Source organism: Podarcis liolepis, assembly GCF_965112155.1.
Source record: "Podarcis liolepis genome assembly, chromosome: 3".
In the NCBI taxonomy this organism is placed as follows: domain Eukaryota; kingdom Metazoa; phylum Chordata; class Lepidosauria; order Squamata; family Lacertidae; genus Podarcis; species Podarcis liolepis.
Genome location: NC_139557.1, coordinates 119212150 through 119236214, shown reverse-complemented (window position 1 = coordinate 119236214; position 24065 = coordinate 119212150). Strand labels below are relative to the sequence as shown.

Here is a 24065-nt window from a genome sequence, read left to right as displayed (position 1 = left end):
GGGATGTATCCCTCAGGTAAATAACTCACCCCTCACCTGTTCCCATCACATTGCTGGACCCTTGTGGTTACCTGAAGGAAGGGCACCTTTCACAATAACAATTGGCCAGCCTGTCCATTCCCTTCTCCTTTACACCATAGAGGATGACTAAGCCATTTACTTACTTACTTACTGTGGCGATCACACAGGGCCCCTGGACGTTTGATGGTCTATTGACCCTGTGCCACCACTGTGATTGCTTTCTTCGCTGCCACCACCCCGCTTCTCATGGGGACACACGGACTCCAGACAGTTGTTAACATTAACAAATAATCAAGTTTATTTTTAAATGCAGGAACAAGCGTATGGTTTCAGTTTATTTTTCTCTTGTCAGTTTCTTAATCTTAGTTCCTAACCACTCCAAACTGATTTTTCCCAACTATCTATCTGACTCCACCTGACAATTCCTCTCACAATACATCTCTGCCACCCCACACCTAATCCTCCCTCTTCCTTCTTCAACTCCCAAACCTCAACTGACTTTCAAAGTCTCCCACTCTAACTTTTACTCCCCCCTTGAATTCTCACTGGCCAATCACATCACACCCATTTTAACCCTTTCCCATGACCCATCCCACCAAGCAAACGCCACATTCCTCCCCCCTTAAGAAGATTGACTCAGGAGGGATAACTTAACCTAGTTATTCTCCTGATCAATCAGCAGTACATCTTTATGGCAAATAAACATTTCCTAACCTGTCATTTCACCCTTCACTTCACACCTAACATTTGTACATCAAACACTGTGTTCTGGTAAAATATACATATATACAAAAGCCTGTTACATCTTAAGCATTCACTTAACTTTCAATTGCAGGTCTTCTGGATAAGGCGTCTGCAACAGTGTTCAGGGTCCCTTTCACATTTTTAACCATAAAATTAAAGTCTTGCAGTGATAGGGCCCACCTCATCAGCTTACTGTTGGTCTTCATGGTTCTCAGCCACAGCAAGGGTAAATGGTCAGTACATAAAGTGAAAGTTTGGCCCCAGATGTACGGCTTCAGTTTCTGTAATGCCCACACGATGGCAAGGCATTCCTTCTCGATGGTCGAATAATGTCTTTCCCTTGGTAGTAGTTTCTTGCTTATGAAGGTGATGGGATGCAGGTCGTCCTTCTCTCCCTGTTGGCACAGCACGGCCCCGATCCCGGCATTGGATGCATCGGTGAAGACGGTGAACTCACGATCATAATCAGGAGCAACAAGGACTGGATGTGATGTCAAGGCGCTTTTTAAGACGTCAAACGCCCGCTGACATGCTGCTGTCCAGTTAACCTTGTCTGGCTCCTTCTTCTGGTTAGGTCAGATAAAGGCACTGCTATCTCGCTAAATTTTGGAATAAATTTGCGATAATAACCGGCTAGTCCTAGGAAAGCTCTGACTTTCTTCTTGGAGGTAGGGGTAGGCCAGTAGGAAATGGCCTCTACCTTTGTCTCTAAAAGTTTCATCACTCCTCCTCCCACCATGTGTCCCAGGTATTGAATAGTCGAGCCCCCTATCTGGCATTTGCTAGCTTTGATGGTCAAGCCCGCCTCTTTAATTCGCTGTAGCACTATCCCTAAGTGCTCTTTGTGTCTCTCCCAAGTTGGACTGTACACAGCCATATCGTCCAAATAAGCAACTGTGAACTCTCCTAATCCGTTCAGGATTTTGTCCACCAATCGCTGAAAAGTTGCTGGCGCATTCTTTAAGCCAAAGGGCATTACTTTAAACTCAAACAGCCCTAAGGGACTTCTGAACGCAGTTTTCTCCTGGTCCCTAGGGTCCATTTCTACTTGATAGTACCCCTTTGTCAAGTCTAGGCAGGTGATGTAATGACACTGGCCTATAGCTTCGATCAGGTCATCTAAACGGGGCATTGGATATGCATCCGCTTTAGTGACATGGTTCAGCTTCCTATAATCCAGGCAAAATCTAATAGATCCATCAGGTTTGTCTAATAACACTATGGGTGCTGCCCAGCGGCTTTCCGAAGGGGTTATCATCCCTGCCTTCAGCATCGCCCTTACCTCATTGCTAACTTTCCCCACATACTCTCCAGTTATTCTGTAGGGGTTGACAGCAATAGGCTTAGCATCCCCAGTGTCGATATGATGTATAACTCCTTTAGCTCTACCTGGAGTGTTACTGAAAATGTCTTTATAATCTTGTAGGATCTGCTTAACCTCCACCTGCTGATTAAGGGTTAATGTAGGAGCTATCTTTATTTCTTGTAGATTGCACAATTGCTCCCCTCTCCCTTCCCAGCATGTTATATCGGCTTCATCTGATTTGTCTGCCTCAAAACAATTAACTAAATCAGCATCTTTCTTTCTGTAGCATTCCCCTCAGCATCGAGTGACTGTTGACCCCCCTTGGAGCGAGTAACTACAAAAGAACTCTGTACATGCTCTAAGAGATCCCATCCGATCAGCACAGTAGTAGGGATCTCCTCAGAAATAGCAACCTGCCACTTCCCTGACCAATCTTGGAATTTAATATGGATTTCTGCAACTGGTAATACCTCAGGGTGTTTAGAAATTCCTTTTAATTTCATAACTTTCCCTGGAATTATTTTGGTGGGACAGATGATCTCTGGGTGGACAATAGTGACTTGAGACTCGGTGTTTTTTAACCCCGGAAATCTCTTCCCATCAATCCAAATACCTTCGCCAGCATTTTTTAAAAGAAGATTATCTTGTTTTATAGCATAGCAATGTGCCACTTTAGCCTCTACTACTTCAGCCGGCTTCGGCCTATCCTGACTAGCTTGGTTCTCCTCAGCTTCTTTGATACAAAAGGTTCTTCTCTGAGGGCTTATATTACCAGACTTTTCTCCTCCAGATCTACAATTAAATCTTTTGTGGCCAAATTTTCCACATCCCCAGCATTGAACTTCTTTGGGATTTGTATAGTTTCTTTTTCCACCCTTTCTCCTCAGTGAGACTGGCGTTGGCTTGGGCCTTGTCATTTTGCCCTTTTGACAATGGCCTATCTCCCTTGTCTTTCTCTGAAGAGGGGTTTCCCTTTGCTCGTTGGAATTTATTTCTGTTAGTCCCTCACACTTTCCCGCCAAAACTCGGTTCATCAAACCTATGGTCCCTTATTTCGTTTATTTGGTCAACTAAGTTAGCAGCTTCTTGAAGTGATTGAGGGTGTCTTTCCTTTATAAGATATTTTAATTGGCTGTTTATTGTTTCATAAAATTGTTCCAGAGCAAACACTTCTCTGATTTTTGGAACAGAGTCTGCCCTCTCCTGCTCTAACCATTTTGTGAGGTAGTTTGAGATTTTAGCCCCAAGCTGAGCGTATGTCTCCTCCCTCACTTTAGTCACACTTCTGAATTTCTTTCTCAGTTGTTCTGAGGTAGTCCCAAACCAGGTGTATATTAGTTGCTTAAATATCTCAAAATTTTTGGAATCGGTCCCCGACATTTGAGAATAAATTACAGCTAATCACCCACCAATCCTGGCTCTAAGGATCGTCATCTTCTCCTCATCTTTCACTTGAAAGTCTTGACAAGCTCTTTCAAATGGTATAATGAAAGCCTCAAGGCAATCTTTTTCCTTAAACTCAGGAAAGCGCTTTAAATCTACCTTCACTTGAGTTGGACTACTGGTGTTATTACTATTATTTTGATTCTCCATAGCTGCTAATTCCAGTTTCCTCATTTCCAACTGAAATTCCATTCTTTCGCTCTCACTTTCAGCCCTAATTCTTTCACTCTCCTTCTCAGCCTTAAGTCTTTCGCTCTCAGCTTTAATTCTTTCTATTTCTTGTGCAGATCTAATCTTTTCTAATTCCAATTTATATTCTTGTTGTAAGTTCCATTTTACAAATCCTTCAGTGAATTTTGGATCTCCTCCCTCAGGTTTGATATTAGTTACATTTTCTAAAGTCTACTCTGGGGATTTCCATTCTCCTCTCCTTCAGAGCTTTCATAAGTTGTTTTTCTCACAGGGTTTCTTATCTTTTTGGGTGGCATATTGTGTGAGTGAGAATTATCAATAAATTAACAAAATACGGGAAATTTCCTCTCAGTACTGTTCTTTCTGGCTAGGCTTCTCTCAAGACTCTGGTCCCAAAGGTCTGCTATGGGTTTTCTCTCTAACCCTTCAAGCTCTACTGTGGCATCTGAATATGGACTGCATTTTTAATCAAGGCATATATTGGCTTATATCTTGATCAGGTTCTTAAATTAAATGGGCTTAGATTTTCAAATGTTTCATGCCAGCTGTTCAGAGAACACTGGCAATGTTTTCCTAGACAAGGGGCCCCTTTGATAGATAGCAGAAAACAATTCTCAAAGTCGTAAAAGCTGGAATTACAGGCTGAAGACCAAGGTTACACAGACCCTACATAATTAAGAGTTTGGTAAACAGTAAAATAAAACCATGTGCCTTAAACTTGAGCCTAAGGTCAAAAGGCCAAGAGCACATGGAAAACAAACCGGCTGGAGAAGGGGGGGAGTGTAAACAGGGGAAGAGGCTTTTTTCCCTATTTTATTTTGAGGCTGTAAACTGTTCCTTCCTTGTTACTTTTAGGAAGTTTATCCTTCTAAAAAGCTATCAATGTATGAAATATCCTGGCTTAAATGTAATTATGCAAAGGATCTAGAAAGAAAGAAATGTTAAATTCTTATTTCATAGAATCATAGAGTCCTAGAGTTGGAATAGACCACAGGGGCCATTGAGCCCAGCCCCCTGTCAGACAAGAAGACGCCAATCGAGCACTTATGACAAATGGCTGTCAGACCTTTGTTTAAAGACCTCTAAAAGGAGATATTTCATTGATGATGCATGAGAATATGAACCCGAGGTCTCTGACATCTGTTCAAGATAAAAATTTAAGATTAACCATTTGTTTTAGAAGGTAATAGGGCAAGGAAGGCAAGAGGTGAGCTGGTAATTAAGATTCCTTGTTGAGACACATGTAAGATATATTACTACTTATTTGTCATTTATAGATGTAACAATATATAGCACTTTGTGTTCCATATAAGGACAGAAGGATATGGGTGTATCTTTTAGAATTGGATATAGCAATCAGCCAATAGGAAATTCAACCAGGCTGATTGAACAGAGGCAGCCAAAGGAGGAGCAAAGGGGGCTGGATTAAGGAAATATAAGTGCTGGCCATACTGGCAGGAGGCAGGCCAGAGCTTGGTAACCATATACCACTGTGCCTCTCATTTATTTGTCTGACAAATAAATAATTATTTTAATTTCTCTATTGCTGCGTTGAATATTTCATTCCAGCTAAGCGTTAACCACAAGCAGGGTGCTACACTACTTCCTCTGACCATGAGCCTAAACCCTCTACCAGAACAGACTTTGAGTTCTCTTTCTCTTTGTTATCTTGGCTTCGCTGATCAGAAGGTCGGTGGTTCGAATCCCTGCAACGGGATGAGCTCCCATTGCTCGGTCCCTGCTCCTGCCAACCTAGCATTTCTAAAGCACGTCAAAGAAAAGTAGATAAATAGGTACCACTCTGGCGGAAAGGTAAACGGCATTTCCGTGCTCTGCTCTGGTTTGCCAGAAGAGGCTTAGTCATGCTGGCCACATGACCCGGAAGCTGTATGCCGCCTCCCTCGGCCAATAAAGCGAGATGAGCGCCACAGCCCCAGAGTCGGCCACGACTGGACGTAATGGTCAGTGGTCCCTTTACCTTAAGTAAGTAAGTAAGTAATTAAGTAAATGGCTTAGTCATCCTCTACGGTGGAAAGGAGAAGGAAAAGGACAGGCTGGCCAATTATTGTTGTGAAAGGTGCTCTTCGTTCAGGTAACCGCAAGGGTCCAGCCAAGATTTATTTTAGGGGAGCCTATGAAGTTGTGCCTCCGTTTCATGCTCTTCTGAATGAACTTTCCTTTCACTTGTGGACCATGGTATTTGTTCTCCCTCTACACAGGATTTGGCCTGTTACAAACCGATTATATCTGCCTCCCTTTCGTTTGTCCTGCTGTCTTCACTGACATTGGGAGCTGTCCACCACTGTATAATTGTTGCAGAAGGGAACTTCTGCTTGGCGAATGAGAATCAAACAAGTGTCCAGAGGAAAGTATCATTTCTCCTCCCCGCACCATGCCCCTCTTGTAGCATTTTTTGGATCAATCATTTTCAGGAGCCTCTGATCTGAGTAGCTTTAGGCTACCACCCTAAATGAACATCCCTTCTCGGATTTAGGCAAAGGGAGCCAGTGAACTGAGAAAATAGTTTCATTACGTAAAACTTGGAAAACTTTTATGATGCCTGCTAACATGAACAACAGGTTTCTTTACAAGTTGATGATCATTTATCTGATTCCAGTTTAACCTCCTTTAATATAGCATTTGTCTGCTATATCCATTTGAGTTTTCCATTAAATCTTTATTATTTCATCCATTATGTAAAAACTGCATCGATACAAACTCATCTCTCCTCCCTCCATCTTCCCATCCATGTCTTAGAGCCATTCTATTCCTTCAGAAACAGAAATAACCAAAACAAAACTCATTATAGTCATTATGTAGGTTAATTATACAGCCTGCAAGATTTACAGTTGTCTTAATTAGGTTTTTCATTAATTAAACAACCACTGGTAGTACAACGTATCTCTAATGCAACCTTTTTATTACACAGAATGTCATTTTCATAGAGTAGTGAGTACCAGTTACCTGTTCCATTAGTTACACAAAGCATCAATTACTTAAGTGGTCCCTGAATACATCGTCCTTTGATTGCAAGCTTAATTGGTTGTGCAGCCAGTTGTTTTCATACGTTGTCCATTGCAAACGACACCTATGGCAGAATCAGCCTAGGGCGGCACTTCCCGTTTTGCCCCAAATGGCAGCCCAAAATCAGTGCTGATGGTACTGGTGCTTCTCTTCCACTGGCAGAAGCAGCAGGGCAGGAGGGGCACCCATGGGCATTGTGCCTGGTTGGGGGCTTCTGCCACCTGGAGCAGCGTCCTCACCTGCCTCAAGGCTTTTTCGGCTCTGGGATCAGCCCTGTCTTTGGTTGCTTTGCTCTGTGAGGTTTTGCTAGTTCTTCTTGGTCGAATTCTTCAATCACATGGTATTTGATTGTTTTGATTAATATGCAGTTTCATCTATTGTTTATCTCAGTGGAAAGGGATCATCATAACTGTCCATCCTAAAACTTCAATATCTGCTGGACATTTGCTCAGTGTGATCTTCTCCCCTCCATCTTGTTTGAATAGCTGAGGATTAAAAGGTACAGGACCCTTGACAGTTAAGTCCAGTCACAGACAACTCTGAAGTTGCAGCGTTCATCTTGCTTTACTGGTTGAGGGAGCCTACGTTTGTCCGCAGACAGTTTTTTTGCGTCATGTGGCCAGCATGACCAACCCGCTTCTGGTGAAATCAGAGCAGTGCACGGAAACACCGTTTACCTTCCCGCCGGAGTGGTACCTATTTATCTACTTGCACTTTGACGTGCTTTCGAGCTGCTAGGTTGGCAGCAGCAGGGACCAAGCAACGGGAGCTCACCTTGTAACAGGGATTAGAATTCCCAACATTTTGATTGGCAAGTCCAAGGCTCAGTGGTTTAGACCACAGCGCCAGCTGCGTCCGTTAGCTGAGGATTAGGTTCCATGTATTCCATGCAAAATGTCCCACATTCAGTTCCAAGCACCTTGCGCATGAAAGCACCAGGCCTGAGCATGAAATGAAATGAAACCTCAAAGCAGAGAAAGTTAACTCATAGGCCTTTGGATGTTTCTGATCTGGAGATCCCATCACCCATGATTTTTAGCCAAAAATAACAGCGACTCCATGGAGCGCAGGACAGAAGAGTGAAGCAGCTTCAGAAACAGGGTTGGGAAGGGGGAAAGAGGGCTTAGTCATCTCCTAGGGTGGAAAGGAGAAAGGAAAGGACAGGTTGGCAAATTATTATGGGGTGCAGAGTGGACATGACATGTGGAGCAAGCAGTGAAGCAGAGCCCCTCATTTTTGAAAATTGCTTTGAGTCTAGTTAGAAAAAGGTGTTTGAGAAAAAGGATGGACTTGAATCTTTTTTTTTTTAAGAACTGTTTGAAGCTATTACTACTACCAGTGCTATTTCCTGGGGGGATGCAGGCGTGCGCATACCCCTAAACATTTTGTGAATCTAAGTTTGGCCAGATTGAGGAGCAGTATTTCAATATGAGTAGGAAAATGAAAGTACCCCTAAACATTTTTAGGGGGGGGGGGAGAACTGATTACTACTAAGAATAATCATTGTGGGAGGCAAGCATGTGAAAAGTGTCCGTCCTTCAGCTAATTGCAAAGGTTCAGCAATGCAATGGGGACAGGTGAGGGGTGAGTCATTTACCTGGGGGATACTTCCCCCTAGCACTGCCTATATGGGGCATTGCATGCTCAGCATAAATGTTTCGTTTGATTCAAGCTATCTCGCTCTGAAACATGAATACAGCACATCTGAATGTTTGTGATCTTACTTCTGTGGAAACTGCTATGACTGACCGAATGCAGGAGTGCCTTTCCAGAGGCACGTGATTTTGGCAACATTCTCGTCCACGTCAGCCTAAGTCGCAATGTCCCAAAGAAATTAAAATTATGGAATCTGCTTCTCCCTCCCAGCCCTCTCTTGGCAACCTTCGGGGCTCCATTTGACTGAAAAGCTGGCTTTGCCACCACAATTCATCCTGAGCCATGAAGATCCTTCACCTGTGCTTGGCAGTTCTCTCTTTGCTGCTCCTGGCTTCCCCAGGTAAGGGATGGAGAGGAAGAAGGCAGAGGGACACCTGCCAGCCTATTATGGGGTGGAGGAGGGAGAGGAGTACAGTTGCTCTTCTGTGGCCTTGCAAAGGAAGCTCACTTTTCTTGCTAGAGATGTTTCTTTAGTGGTAATCTCTTTAGTGGGAATTCTTTGCATAAAAAATGTATATATCCGACAAAATTGCCTACCAAAGCGTGTCTGCTAGGGAAAATATGCACTGTGTTGCTGAATTTCCCCCATTATGCCCAAAACTGCTATGCAATTTCCCCGATTGTAACCTATATTTTCATGCTATTGTCATGAAATTACACTTTTTCAGGTACATTTTTTAAACACATTACTTGGAGGGAGAGCTGATTTTCAGAGGACAACTGTTCTTTGATGTTCACATGTTGTCTTCATTATGGCACAGTATTATAAGGAAAAAAGGACATGGGTGACCCTGTGGTTTAAACCACTGAGCCTCTTGGGCTTGCCGACCAGAAGGTTGGTGGTTTGAATCCCCACGACGGGGTGAGCTCCCATTGCTCGATCCCAGCTCCTGCCAACCTAGCAATTCAAAAGCACATCAAAGTGCAAGTGGATAAATAGGTACTGCTCTGGCGGGAAGGGAAACGGCGTTTCTGTGCGCTGCTCTGGTTCACGAGAAGCAGCTTAATCATGCTGGCCACGTGACCCGGAAGCTGTCTGTGGTCAAACGTCGGCTTCCTCAGCCTGTAAAGCGGGATGAGCGCACAACCCCAGAGTTGTCTGCAACTCTGGAATTAACTGTCAAAACAGTCCTTTACCTTTTCGTAAATATATGGAAAATTATAACACTGACATGAGAATACCAGCCAGTGCCTTGGGACGAGCCGTAAGGCTGTGCAAAAGAAGAGGAGGGAATGAAGGAATGGGTTTCTGTGTAGTAAGTTTAAAACTGACTCACCCCCCCTTTTTGTTTTTTCAAAAGAGAGCACTTTTAAGTGCGTAAAACTTGAGCTGTTGAGCAAAAACATAAACGAGCTCTCTCCTTTATCAGTCACGGCAAGGGATGGCCTTGGCTCTCTAAGGGAACAAAGAAAACACGTCAGAACTTTATCTTATGTGCTGACCACAAAATACGCGCAAGACCAACTTCCGGGAAAAACACCAAAAGCGTGTTCCCGGAGATTATGACATCTTCCCAGACAAGAGTAGGAAGAGGAAGATCCTTTTATGGTTGAGAGTACCAGAGCAGGAACATATGTGATATCAACCTGTGTATACAAGTTGACGTGGCTGGGGAAGGGGGAGAGGATGCCTGGAGGATATATATACACTGCATGAAACTTGCCATTTCTTTGGACTTGCTGTGGACTTGATTACGCAAGTGCCTTCTGCTATCCAGATAGCAGAATAAACTCTTTCTTTGAACCAACTCGGTGTCATTTGACTTCCTTCCTCCTCTCCCGGAGCAACGCAGACCCAGTCGGTGAACTCCAATAAGGCTACACTGGCTGTATGCCAAGTTGGAAAAATGACAGTTTCACGTCTCAGCAGTAGATTTCCCGACATTTCTCCCCGTTTGTTGATTCACCCTTAGAGTGGTGTGGTTCCTCCCTTCTCATGGACCTCTGAATCTCTTTGTTGTTTAGGCTGGTACACCTTAGCTTTCATCCTGTTTTACATCTTCCTCCTCCTCACACTTCTCTCTCTTGGAGTTTTGCTCCATTTTGAGTGTTACGCTTGCATTACGAGTGTTATGCTGAGGACTGTCTTTTTTTCCTATTTATTTTGCCTTTTTGTTTTTGAGGCACTTTTTTGGAATTGTTTTTCTGACTGTTTGGAACACAGTTCAGCTACTGATTGATGGATTGTGGGTTGGCAGTACATTGTTGATTGTTTTCACTGTATGAAACAATGCTCTCATTAGATAGTAAAATTCATGTTAAATTGATGTTTTAGGAGTTGTTTTTAAAAGTCTGGAATGGATTGATCCATTTTGCATTCATTTCTATGGGAAAGCGCACCTTAGTTTTGGAACGCTTTGGTTTTGGAACGCTCTTCCGGAACGGATTAAGTTATATGTATAGCCATTCAGCTAAGTACCCACCATTTACATCTTAAAAGAGTGAGCTCTGTTGCCATAGAGAGGAATGGATGTGCATTCTCTTATCTCACCAGGCTGGATGCCATGGGATCCTAGGATGAAGAATTCTTCCTGGTAGGCACATGTGCATGCAATTATGCCCAACATACTGTAATGAGTGGGCTTTGTGGAGCTAGTTTCTGTAAAAGCCTGGGCTACTTCCCATCCTGTAATTCTGTGGCTGGAGGGGCCTAGAATCTATAAGAGGAAACTTCCAGATCTGGTCTGGTCAGTTAACCCCAAAATTCAGAGACCTGTGAATTTGGAAGGATGACTATATTTCAACTGGCATACTTTTTCAAAGAGTACAACTCAGATTGGTTCCTATTTAAAAGGAAACTTCTTCTCCCTCCCATTCCACCCTCCATATTTTACCACTTTTCATTTTCCACATTGTGGCCCAGTCCTACTCGCTAGACTGTATAGAGAGATCCTCATCCCCTTTTAGTCTTACTTTCTAATGACATTTTGGGCCTCTCCACAAACCATGCTTGCTGACACCTCCTTCTCATGGACGTAAGGTGCCATTTTGGCTTCACTAGCAAGAACACTCATGCTTAGAAATGAAAAACAGAGGGAAAAGGCTTTTGGATCTGCTTTTATTGCAAGGCACAAGCTCAGGTAAGCCTTGAAAATGTTGCTTTTTCAATCTGGATGCTTTGGAGAAGAAGTCCCTAACTGGGGATGAAGCGGGATCCAGCGGCTCTCAAAGAGAGGGAGCATCTTCCATTTTTCAAAGGCATCTATCACTCCTCCCGTCTAAAACATAGAAACCAGCAACAAAAAGACAACAGTTAACTCAGTTTCATAGCAAAGTGACCATGTTTGAGACACAAAAACACAAAGCAAGGCATGTTGGACCACAAGAAAGATTTCATGATAATAAGCCATTGGGTAGGGATAGGTCTGTTTCAGTTTTTCATTTCCAGTAACTATGAATTACATAGATTCACCTTTCAATGAGAATTGAATCCAATCTCTTGCCCATCCTTACCCTTGGGGGACTTTCTTTTTTAGGTACAATTAATTACAGGAGAAACAGGAGAGATACTGGCACCCTGGGATTCCTTCAGTCCAGTTGCTAATTTCTCTGCCAAGACCCAAGACAAAAGTCTACTGCCTCAGGTTCTTTCTTTAAAAGATAAAATAAGAATGAAGCTGCTTGGAGTTGAAAGTGGGAGATTTGCATGGAATGTATGGGATGTGAAACTGAGGTAATCTTAGACGGTGGAGAGCAGGACAACACACAGAGTAAGAGCCCAGCATCTGTTAAAGCTGCAGAATAGACATCCCTTAGGCACTGAGATAAACAATGGATGAAGCTGCACAACAAATTAAATGTGCCCATCTGGTGTGGTTTAGGGATTTGTCAAAGGCAAACTGGCATAAGCTCACAGGGCCAAGGGGCCAAAGACAGCTGGACCAGCCATGAGGCAGGTGAGGACCCTGCTTCTGCTGGCAGAACCCCCTCAGACAACAAACCCATTGGTGCCCCTCCTGCCCCGCTGGTTCTGCCTGTGGCGAAAGAACTCAGCACCATCTTGCTTAAAATGGGCAACAATGGTAGTGCCGCTTCTGGGCCTGCAACCAACAGGGAATGGTGTGTGTCAATGGCAGATCAGGCCATGGCAGGAGGAGCAGGAAGATGGGCTTAGGAGCCGTGCTGGCAGAATGGCAAAGCAGCAATTAGCATTTTGCATCAAGCGGCAAAATGGGATGTGCCACCCTTGGCTGATTCTGGCATAGGTATTTTTATTTTTATTTTTGCAATGGAGCAATTGAGCTTGCAGGCAAAGGATGATCAGTTTAGGGGACTCTGCATTGGGTACTTACAATGATCAATCCAGGGGGTAATGGGAGAGGGGTAGGAGGTGTAATTTTCTTTTGGTAAGCTGAAATTACCTGAAATTACCTGAAATCACCTTTGGCAACAGGAATAATTGTAAATACACTTTCCAATCCTTTTATGCTTAGTGGGACAACGTAGAGGGTAGCAAATACCATTGGCACTATGGCATTGCATAGTATTCTTTGGTTCCTGGTTCTGTGCAGATCCTGTGCAAAGAGAGAAACAAACATAAGTGGGGAGAAGGAAGTTAAATCACAATAGGATGAAAGAGAGGAACAACTCCACAGCCCTTTGAACAGGAGTGGCTCTGTGACGCTCTGGGTGCTGTGACATCCCAACTCCTACCCCCCACCCCACCCCTTGCCACTGGCCACTGGTGTTTTCCACCCTTGCTACATTCACAAGAAGAAATGGTAGATGTGCTTCTCCAGATATTTGCACATGAGTGGAGGGTGTCAGTCCACGAAACACGACAGCAAGAAGTGAGGCACACATGGCTTATACGTTATAGAGAAACTAAAGCCTGTAACTGAAGCCATCAGAGCCACCAAGACTACCCAGAATAAAAGGCTCCATATTACATCAAGAAACATTTCCCCACTAATTAGAAACTTTATACCCCAAATTTATTGGCAGACCTGTGGAAGAGACAAATCAAAAGTTAAAATTCTAAAACATATTCCATAAATTTGCATAGAATTACATAAAATCTAACAAAACTGAGAAAAGAAGAGGCTGCTTTTGTTTTTCCTTACCAGTTTTAGATGCGATGCCATTTTCCATATATTAATAAAAAGGTAAAGGACTGTTTTGACAGTTAATTCCAGTTGCAGACAACTCTGGGAGCCGGCGTTTGACCACAGACAGCTTCCGAGTCATGTGGCCAGCATGACTAAGCTGCTTCAGGTGAACCAGAGCAGCACACGGAAACACCGTTTCCCTTACCGCCAGAGCTGTACCTGTTTATCTACTTGCACTTTGATGTGCTTTCGAATTGCTAGGTTGGCAGGACCAGGGACTGAGCAATGGGAGCTCACCCCGTCATGGGGATTCAAACCACCAACCTTCTGATCAGCAAGCCCAATAGGCTCAGTAGTTTAAACCACAGGGCCACCCACGTCCCCTTTTCCTTATATTACTCTGCAATAATGAAGTCAACATGTGAACATCAAAGCACAGCCGTCCTCTGAAAGGCAGCTCTCCCTCCAAGTAATGTGTTTAAAAAATGTACCTGAAAAAGTGTAATTCCATGACAATAGCATGAAAATATAGGTTACAATCGGGGAAATTGCATAGCAATGATGGGCATAATGGGGGAAATTCAGCAACACAGGTCATATTTTCCCAAATAGAAACACTTTGGTAGGCAATTTTGTTGGATATATACTTTTTTATGCAAAGAATTCCCACTAAAGAGATTACCACTAAAGAAACGTCTCTAGAAAGAAAAGTGAGCTTCCTTTGCAAGGCCACAGAAGAGCAACTGTACTCCTCTCCCTCTTCCACCCCATAATAGGCTGGCAGGTGTCCCTCTGCCTTCTTCCTCTCCATCCCTTACCTGGGGAAGCCAGGAGCAGCAAAGAGAGAACTGCCAAGCACAGGTGAAGGATCTTCATGGCTCAGGATGAATTGTGGTGACAAAGCCAGGCAAAGCCAGCTTTTAAACCAAATGGAGCCCCAAAGCTTGCCAAGAGAGGGCTGGGAGGGAGAAGCAGATTGCATAAATGTAATTTTTTGGGGACGTTGTGACTTAGGCTGACGTGGACGAGAATGTTGCCAAAATCACGTGCCTCTGCAAAGGCATTCCTGCATTCTGTCAGTCATAGCAGTTTCCACACAAGATCCCAAACATTCAGATGTGCTGTATTCATTTTTCAGAGGGAGATAGCTTGAATCAAATGAAACATTTATGAGGAGGATGCAATGCCCCACATAGGCAGTGCTAGGGGGATGTATCCCTCAGGTAAATGACACCTGTCCCCAAAACATTGCTGGACCCTTGCGGTTATGTCAAGGAAGGGCAGTTTTCACATGCTCGTCTCCTACAATGATTATTCTTAGTAGTAGCCTGTGCTTTCCTCCCCTAAAAAATGTTTAGGGTTACTCTCATTTCCCTACTCATGTTGAAATACTGCTCCTCAATCTGGCCAAACTTAGATTCACAAAATGTTTAGGGGTATGCACACGCCTGCACCCCCCCCCCCCGGAAATAGCACTGGTAGTAGTAATAGCTTCAAACAGTTCTTCCAAAAAGAAAAAGAAAGATTCAAGTCCACTGATTGAAGAGGTTGATTGGGACATGCAGGGCAAGGAGATTTCAAAGGTGAAATGATGGACTCTATGCTTACTTGAAGGAAGGGCAATCTTCACATGCTCTCTTATCTTACTCCTTATCCTTCTTGCAGTCATCATCATCCTATTTCTCAGACACCTTTTTCTAACTAGACTCAAAGCAACTTACAAAAATATTTTCAAACATGAGGGGCTCTGCTTCTCTGCTTGCTACACCTGCCATGTCCACTCTGCACCCCATAATAATTGGCCAACCTGTCCTTTCCTTTCTCCTTTCCACCCTAGGAGATGACTAAGCCCCCTTCCCAACCCTGTTTCTGAAGCTGCTTCACTCTTCTGTCCTGCGCTCCTTGGAGTCGCTGTTATTTGTGACTAAAGATCAGGGGTGATGGGATCTCCAGAACAGAAACATCCAAAGGCCAATGAGTTAACTTTCTCTGCTTTGAGGTTTCATTTGAGCTATCCTGCTCAGGCCTGGTGCGTTCATTCGCAAGGTGCTTGAAACTGAATGTGGAACCCTTTGCAAGGAATATATGGAACCTAATCCTCAGCTAACAGACGAGGGTGCGCTGTGGTCTAAACCACTGAGCCTTGGGCTTGCCAGTCAAAATGTCGGCAGTTCAAATCCTCGTTACATGGTGAGCTCCCGTTGTTCGGTCCCAGCTCCTGGCAACCTAGCAGTTCGAAAGCACACCAAAAAATGCAAGTAGATAAATAGGTAACGCTCCTGCGGGAAGGTAAAAGGTGTTTCCGTGCCCTGTTCTGATTTCGCCAGAAGCGGCTTAGTCATGCTGGCCACATGACATTGAAAAACTGTCTGCGGACAAATGTAGGCTCCTTCAGCCAGTAAAGCAAGGTGAGCTCAGCAACTCCAGGGTCGTCCGCGACTGGACTTAACTGTCAAGGGTCCTTTACCTTTTAATCCTCAGCTATTCAAACAAGATGGAGGGGAGAAGATCACACTGAGCAAATGTCCAGCAGATATTGAAGTTTTAGGATGGACAGTTATGGTAATCCCTTTCCACTGAGATAAACAATAGATGAAACTGCATATTAATCTAAACAATCAAATACCATGTGATTGAAGAACTCGACCAAGAAGAATTGGCAAAACCTCACAGAGCAAAGCAACCAAAGACAGGGCTGATCACAGAGCCTTGAGGCAGGTGAGGACGCTGCTCCAGGTGGCAGAAGCCCCCAACCAGGCACAATGCCCATGGGTGCCCCTCCTGCCCAGCTGCTTCTGCCAGTGGAGGAGAAGCACCAGTATCATCAGCACTGATTTTGGAAAAGTTCACAGCCATTTGGGGGAATAAGGGATGTGCCACCCTAAGCTGATTCTGCCATAGGTGTCTTTTGCAATGGACAAAGTATGGAAACAACTGGCTGCGCAACCAGTTAAGCTTGCAATCAAAGGACGATGTATTCAGGGACCACTTAAGTAATTGATGCTTTGTGTAACCAATGGAACAGGTAGCTAGTACTCACGGCTCTATCAAAATGACATTGTGTGTAATAAAAAGGTTGCATTAGAGATACTTTGTACTGCCAGTGGTTGTTTAATTAATGAAAAACCTAATTATGACAACTGCTTATTTCTGTTTCTGACGGAACAGAATGGCTCTAAGACACAGAATGGAGGGAAGAGGCAGGGAGGAGAGATGAGTTTGTATTGATGCAGTTTTTACATAATGGAGGAAATAATAAAGGTTTAATGGAAAACTCAAATGGATATAGTAGAAAAATGCTATATTAAAGGAGGTTAAACTGGAATCAGATAAATAATCATCAACTTGTAAAGAAACCTATGGTTCATGTTAGGAGGCATCATAAAAGTTTTACGTAATTGTCAGGGGTTCAGGAGCAGAGGCACAGGAAAGGGAGGAAGAGGGAGAGCGAGGGGGAGGAATCCGAAGGAAATATGAGCGATGACAGCGGCCCGAGATCTCTGAGTCTTTCCAGTGAATCGGAAGATTCACAGAAAGGGGCGCCAGTGGTCAGAGCAAGGGGGCGCCTAGGGGGACACCCCAGGAAGAAGGGACCAGAGGGGACTCAGAGAGCAGCAGTTGGAAATCGGGACCAGCTTCCCCACCAGAGCGCAGTAGGGGGGAGGGGTCCCAGGTATCGGGATCAGGCGGCTCGCCGCAAGCAGGAGGGCATGAGTCAGGATTGGCCACACCTCCATCGGGGAGCGAGGAAACGGTCAAGAGGAAGCTTGAAGGCTGGGCGCGCGCGCCAAGTTCAAATGCACAGGAAGGCGGCACAGTAAGCAGCCCGGATAGGGAGCCAGGTCCTAAAGCCCGCCGCAAGGAGGGAGAAGAGTCCGGGGGGGGTCAGCGTCAGAAGAGTCCAGGAAGGAAGAGACCACGGGGGGGCAGAGGGACCCAGAGGAGGAAGGAAAGACGGAAGAGGTGGAGTAAGGCTAGAGTATTAAGTTGGTGTACAGGAGGCGGAGACTCAGACGGAGCTTCGCCGGTCTAGCTTCTAAGACGTAGAGCTGCGCGCTGCGGCTTGGAAATGGAAACTGTAACACAATAAAGACTTTTGTACAGTACTGCCGGCTAGCGTGGTCCTCTGTGAGCTGGGACCTGGAAGCAGCTCTGACAGTAATGAAACTATTTTCTCAGTTCACTGGCTCCCTATGCCTAAATCCGAGAAGGGATGTCCATTTAGGGTGGTAGCCTAAAGCTACTCAGATCAGAGGCTCCTGAAAATGATTGATCCCAAAAATGCCACAAGAGGGGCATGGTGCGGGGAGAAGAAATAATACTTTCCTCTGGACACTTGTTTGATTCTCCTTTGCTAAGCTGAAGTTCCCTTCTGCAACAATTATACAGTGGTGGACAGCTCCCAATGTCAGTGAAGACAGCAGGACAAACGAAAGGGAGGCAGATACAATCAGTTTGTGATAGGCCATATCCTGTGTTTAGGAAGAACAAATACCATGGTCCACAAGTAAAAGGAAAGTTCATTCATAAGAGGAAGAAACGGAGGCACAACTTCATCGCCGACCCCCCTAAAATAAATCTTGGCTGCACCCATGCTGACATTTGCTCAGTGTGATCTTCTCCCCTCCATCTTGTTTGAATAGCTGAGGATTAAAAGGTAAAGGACCCTTGACAGTTAAGTCCAGTCACAGACAACTCTGGAGTTGCGGCGTTCATCTTGCTTTACTGGTTGAGGGAGCCTACGTTTGTCCGCAGACAGTTTTTTTGCGTCATGTGGCCAGCATGACCAACCTGCTTCTGGTGAAATCAGAGCAGTGCACGGAAACACCGTTTACCTTCCCGCCGGAGTGGTACCTATTTATCTACTTGCACTTTGACGTGCTTTCAAACTGCTAGGTTTGCAGCAGCAGAGACCAAGCAACGGGAGCTCACCTTGTAACGGGCAAGTCCAAGGCTCAGTGGTTTAGACCACAGCGCCACCTGCGTCCGTTAGCTGAGGATTAGGTTCCATGTATTCCATGCAAAATGTCCCACATTCAGTTCCAAGCACCTTGCGCATGAAAGCACCAGGCCTGAGCATGAAATGAAATGAAATCTCAAAGCAGAGAAGGTTAACTCATAGGCCTTTGGATGTTTCTGATCTGGAGATCCCATCACCCATGATCTTTAGCCAAAAATAACAGTGACTCCATGGAGCTCAGGACAGAAGAGTGAAGCAGCTTCAGAAACAGGGTTGGGAAGGCGGAAAGGGGGCTTAGTCATCTCCTAGGGTGGAAAGGACAAAGGAAAGGACAGGTTGGCCAATTATTATGGGGTGCAGAGTGGACATGGCATGTGGAGCAAGCAGAGAAGCAGAGCCCCTCATGTTTGAAAATATTTTTGTAAGTTGCATTGAGTCTAGTTAGAAAAAGGTGTTTGAGAAAAAGGATGGAATTGAATCTTTATTTTTTTTTAAGAACTGTTTGAAGCTATTACTACTACCAGTGCTATTTCCTGGGGGGATGCAGGGGTACGCATACCCCTAAACATTTTGTGAATCTAAGTTTGGCCATATTGAGGAGCAGTATTTCAATATGAGTAGGAAAATGAGAGTAACCCTAAACATTGGGGGGGGGGAGCACTGATTACTACTAAGAATAATCATTGTGGGAGGTGAGCATGTGAAAAGTGTCCTTCCTTCAGCTAATTGCAAAGGTTCAGCAATGCAATGGGGACAGGTGAGGGGTGAGTCATTTACCTGGGGGATACTTCCCCCTAGCACTGCCTATGTGGGGCATTGCATGCTCAGCATAAATGTTTCATTTGTTTCAAGCTATCTCGCTCTGAAACATGAATACAGCACATCTGAATGTTTGTGATCTTACTTCTGTGGAAACTGCTATGACTGACCGAATGCAGGAGTGCCTTTCCAGAGGCACGTGATTTTGGCAACATTCTTGTCCACGTCAGCCTAAGTCACAACGTCCCCAAAAAATTACATTTATGCAATCTGCTTCTCCCTCCCAGCCCTCTCTTGGCAAGCTTTGGGGCTCCATTTGACTGAAAAGCTGGCTTTGCCTGGCTTTGCCACCACAATTCATCCTGAGCCATGAAGATCCTTCACCTGTGCTTGGCAGTTCTCTCGTTGCTGCTCCTGGCTTCCCCAGGTAAGGGATGGAGAGGAAGAAGACAGAGGGACACATGCCAGCCTATTATGGGGTGGAAGAGGGAGAGGAGTACAGTTGCTGTTCTGTAGCCTTGCAAAGGAAGCTCACTTTTCTTGCTAGAGACGTTTCTTTAGTGGTAATATCATTTGTGGTAATTATTTGCATTAAAATGTATATATCTGACAAAATTGCCTACCAAAGTATGTCTACTAGGGAAAATATGCACTGTGTTGCTCAATTTCTCCCATTATGCCCATAACTTCTATGCAATTTCCCCTATTATAACCTATATTTTTATGCTATTGTCATGAAATTACACTTTTTCAGGTACATTTTTTAAACACATTACTTGGAGGGAGAGCTGACTTTCAGAGGACAGCTGTGCTTTAATGTTCACATGTTGACTTCATTATGGCACAGTAATATAAGGAAAAAAGGACGTGGGTGGCCCTGTGGTTTACACCACTGAGCCTCTTGGGCTTGCTGATCAGAAGGTTGGCGGTTTGAATCCCCACGACGGGGTGAGCTCCCATTGCTCGGTCGCAGCTCCTGCCAACCTAGCAATTCGAAAGCACATCAAAGTCAAGTAGATAAATAGCTACCGCTCTGGCGGGAAGGTAAACAGCTTAGTCATGCTGGCCACGTGACCCGGAAGCTGTCTGTGGTCAAACGCCGGCTCCCAGAGTTGTCTGCAACTGGAATTAACTGTCAAAACAGTCCTTTACCTTTTTTTAAATATATGGAAAATGGCATCGCATGTAAAACTGGTAAGGAAAAACAAAAGCAGCCTCTTCTTTTCTCAGTTTGGTTAGATTTTATGGAATTCTATGCAAATTTATGGCATATGTTTTACAAAATAAAATTTTGATTTGTCTCTTCCACAGGTCTGCCAATAAATTTGGGGTATAAAGTTTCTAATTATTGGGGAAAATATTCTTGATGTAATATAGAGCCTTTTATTCTGGGTAGTCCTAGGGGCTCTGATGGCTTTAGTTCCAGGCTTTAGTTTCTCTATAACTTATAAGCCATGTGTGCCTCACTTCTTGCTGTCGTGTTTCGTGGACTGACACCCTCCACTCATGTGCAAATATCTGGAGAAGCACATCTACCATTTCTTCTTGTGAATGTAGAAAGGGTGGTAAACACCAATGGCCAGTGGCAGAGGTGGGGGTGGGGGTAGGAGTTGGGATCCCACAGCACCCAGAGCCTCACAGAACCTCTCTTGTTCAAAGGGTTATGGAGTTGTTCCTCTCTTTCATCCATTTGTGAATTAACTTCCTTCTCCACACTTATGTTTGTTTCTCTCTTTGCACAGGATCAGCAGATGAGGGACCTACCGATGCTGCTGAATGCGGTCAAGCCAAAGGTCTTTGCTACCGTAAACGTTGTCCCAATAATTATGAAAGAATTGGAAGGTGCTACTTTATGCCTTACTGTTGCAGAAGGTAATTTCAGCTTACCAAAAGAGAATTACACCTCCTACCCCTCTCCCATTACCCCCTGGATTGATCATTTTAAGTACCCAATGCAGCGTCCCCTAAACTGATCATCCTTTGCCTGCAAGCTCAATTGCTCCATTGCAAAAATAAAAATAAAAATACCTTTGCCAGAATCAGCCAAGCGTGGCACATCCCATTTTACTGCTTGATGCAAAATGGTAATTGCTGCATGGCCATTCTGCCGGCAAGGCTCCTAAGCTCATCTACCTGCTCCTCCTTCCATGGCCTGATCTGCCGCTGACACACACCATACCCTGTTGATTGCAGGCACAAAAGCGGCACTACCATTGTTGCCCATTTTAAGCAAGATGGTGCTGAGTTCTTTCGCCACAGGCAGAACCAGCGGGGCAGGAGGGGCACCAATGTGTTTGTTGTCTGGGGGGCTTCTGCCAGCAGAAGCAGGGTCCTCACCTGCCTTATGGCTGGTCCAGCTGTCTTTGGCCCCTTTGCCCTCTGAGCTTATGCCAGATCTCCTTTGCCAAATCCCTAAACCACACCAGATGGGCACATTTAATTTGTTGTGCAGCTTCATCCATTGTTTATCTCAGTGCCTAAGGGATGTCTATTCTGCAGCTTTAACAGATGCTGGGCTCTTACTCTGTGTGGTGTCCTGTCCTCCACCATTTAAGATTACCTCAGTTTCACATCCCATACATTCCATGCAAATCTCCCACTTTCAGTTCCAAGCAGATTCATTATTATTTTATCTTTTAAAGAAAGAACCTGAGGCAGTAGACTTTTGTCTTGGGTGCATACAGAGAAATTAGCAACTGGGCGGAATGAACCCTAGGGTGCCAGTTCTCCCGTGTTTCTCAAAACATTGTCACAAAATTGTGAGCAAGCATCCTGTTAACCCTGAACTCTTCCTTAGGGCCACAAAGGCAACAAATCCCTGTCGTGCATAACATCCAGTCTGCAGGAGAATATTGGAATCCTTGCAAGCTCACTCACTATTCTGTGACATATTTAATTGTACCTAGAAAAGAAAGTCCCCCAGGGGTAGGGGTGTCTGAGACACTGCATTTAATTCTCATCGAAAGGGGAATCTATGTAATTCATAGAGAAAATGCGAAACTGAAACAGACCTATCCCTACCCAATGGCTTATTATCATGAAATCTTTCTTGTGGTCCAACATGCCTTGCTTTGTATTTTTGTGTCTCAAACACTTTGCTATGAAACTGAGTTAACTGTTGTCTTTTTGTTGCTGGTTTCTATGTTTTAGGAAGGAGGAATGATAGATGCCTTTGAAAAGTGGAAGATGCTCCCTCTCTTTGAGAACCGCTGGATCCCACTTGATCCCCAGCTAGGGACTTCTTCTCCAAAGCATCCAGATTGAAAAAGCAACATTTTCAAGGCTTACCTGAGCTTGTGCCTTGCAATAAAAGCAGATCCAAAAGCCTTTTTCCCTCTGTTTTTCATTTCTAAGCATGAGTGTTCTTGCTAGTGAAGCTAAAATGGCACCTTACGTCCATGAGAAGGAGGTGTCAGCAGGCATGGTTTGTGGAGAGGCCCAAAACGTCATTAGAAAGGAAGACTAAAAGGGGATGAGGATCTCTATACAGTCTAGTGAGTAGGACTGGGCCACAATGTGGAAAATGAAGAGTGACAAAATATGGGGGGGGGGGGTGGAATGAGAGGGAGAAGAAGTTCAGTTCTGCTTCCATTTAAATGGTAACCAACCTGAGTGGCAATCTTTTAAAAAGTATGCCAGTTGAAATAAAGCCATCCTTCAAAACCCACAGGTGTCTGAATTTTGGGATTATTGAACAGACCAGACCAGATCTGGAAGCTTCTTCTTATAGATTCTAGGCCCCTCCAGCTACAGGATTACAGGATGGGAAGTAGCCCAGGCTTTTACAGAAACTAGCTCACTCATTACAGTATATTAGGCATAATTGCATGCACATGTGCTTACGAAGAAGAATTCTTCATCCTAGCATCCCATGGCATCCAGTCTGGTGAGATAAGAAAATACAAACAATAACAATAAAACAATAACAATAATTTATTATTTATACCAGACCCATCTGACTGGGTTTCCACAGCTACTCTGGGTGGCTTCCAACAGAATATTAAATTACAATAACCTATTAAACATTAAAAACTTCCCTAAACAAGGCTGCCTTCAGATGTCTTCTAAAAGTTTGGTAGTTGTTTTTCTCTTTGACATCTGGTGGGAGGGCGTTCCACAGTGTGGGTGCCACTACCGAGAAGGCCCTCTGCCTGGTTTCCTGTAACTTGGATTCTCATAGCGAGGGAACTGCCGGAAGGCCCTCAGCACTGGACCTCGGTGTCCGGGCAGAACGATGGGGTGGAGATGCTCCTTTAGGTATACTTCACTGAGGCCATTTAGGGCTTTAAAGGTCAGCACCAACACTTTGAATTGTGTTTGGAAACGTACTGGGAGCCAGTGTAGGTCTTTCAAGACCAGTGTTATATGATTTCGGCGGCTGCTCCCATTCACCAGTCTAGCTGCCGCATTCTGGATTAGTTGTAGTTTCCGGATCACCTTCAAAGGTAGCCCCACATAGAGCGCATTGCAGTAGTCCAAGCAAGAGATAACTAGAGCATGCACCACTCTGATGAGACAGTCTATGGCCAGCTAGGGTCTCAGCCTGCGTACCAGATGGAGCTGATATACAGCTGCCCTGGACACAGAATTGACCTGCTCCTCCATGGACAGCTGTGAGTCCAGAATGACTCCCAGGCTGCACACCTGGTCCTTCAGGGGTATGTTTACCCCATTCAGGACCAGGGAGTCATCCACACCTGCTCGCCTCCTGTCCCCCCAAAACAGTAATTCTGTCTTGTCAGGATTCAACCTCAATCTGCTAGCTGCCATCCATCCTCCAACCGCCTCTAGACACTCACACAGGACCTTCACTGCCTTCATTGGTTCTGATTTGAAAGAGAGCTAGAGCTGGGTATCATCCGCATACTGATGAACACCCAGCCCAAACCCCCTGATGATCTCTCCCAGCTGC

At 44.6% G+C, this 24065-nt stretch overlaps 1 protein-coding gene and 1 long non-coding RNA gene across 9 annotated transcripts in view; one reads left to right on the top strand and one right to left on the bottom strand.

The window, feature by feature from the left end:
• LOC310702806 (gallinacin-5-like) overlaps positions 1-24065 on the bottom strand; it is an 80516-nt gene that overhangs the window by 36070 nt on the left and 20381 nt on the right. The window contains exons 1-3 of one of the 6 annotated variants that reach the window (XR_014523620.1): positions 14253-15263; positions 12768-12900; positions 11445-11604 (exon numbers count right to left, since the gene is read on the bottom strand). The exons of 4 other annotated variants lie outside the window; for them this stretch is intronic. The gene's annotated coding sequence lies outside the window, so the exon portion shown is untranslated. Of the gene's footprint in view, positions 1-5503; positions 5687-11444; positions 11605-12767; positions 12901-14252; positions 15264-24065 lie in introns of those variants that run through there. One more of the 6 variants, XR_014523621.1, reaches the window with a different exon arrangement.
• On the top strand, positions 1463-22480 carry LOC310702884. 3 transcript variants are annotated; one of them, XR_014523744.1, is made up of 4 exons: positions 1463-1968; positions 8597-8726; positions 20896-21025; positions 22304-22480. It is a non-coding gene; the product is annotated as an uncharacterized lncRNA (long non-coding RNA). The 3 variants fall into 3 exon arrangements; XR_014523746.1 differs by lacking the exon at positions 1463-1968 and adding an exon at positions 2363-2534; XR_014523745.1 differs by lacking the exons at positions 1463-1968; positions 8597-8726 and adding an exon at positions 2363-2534.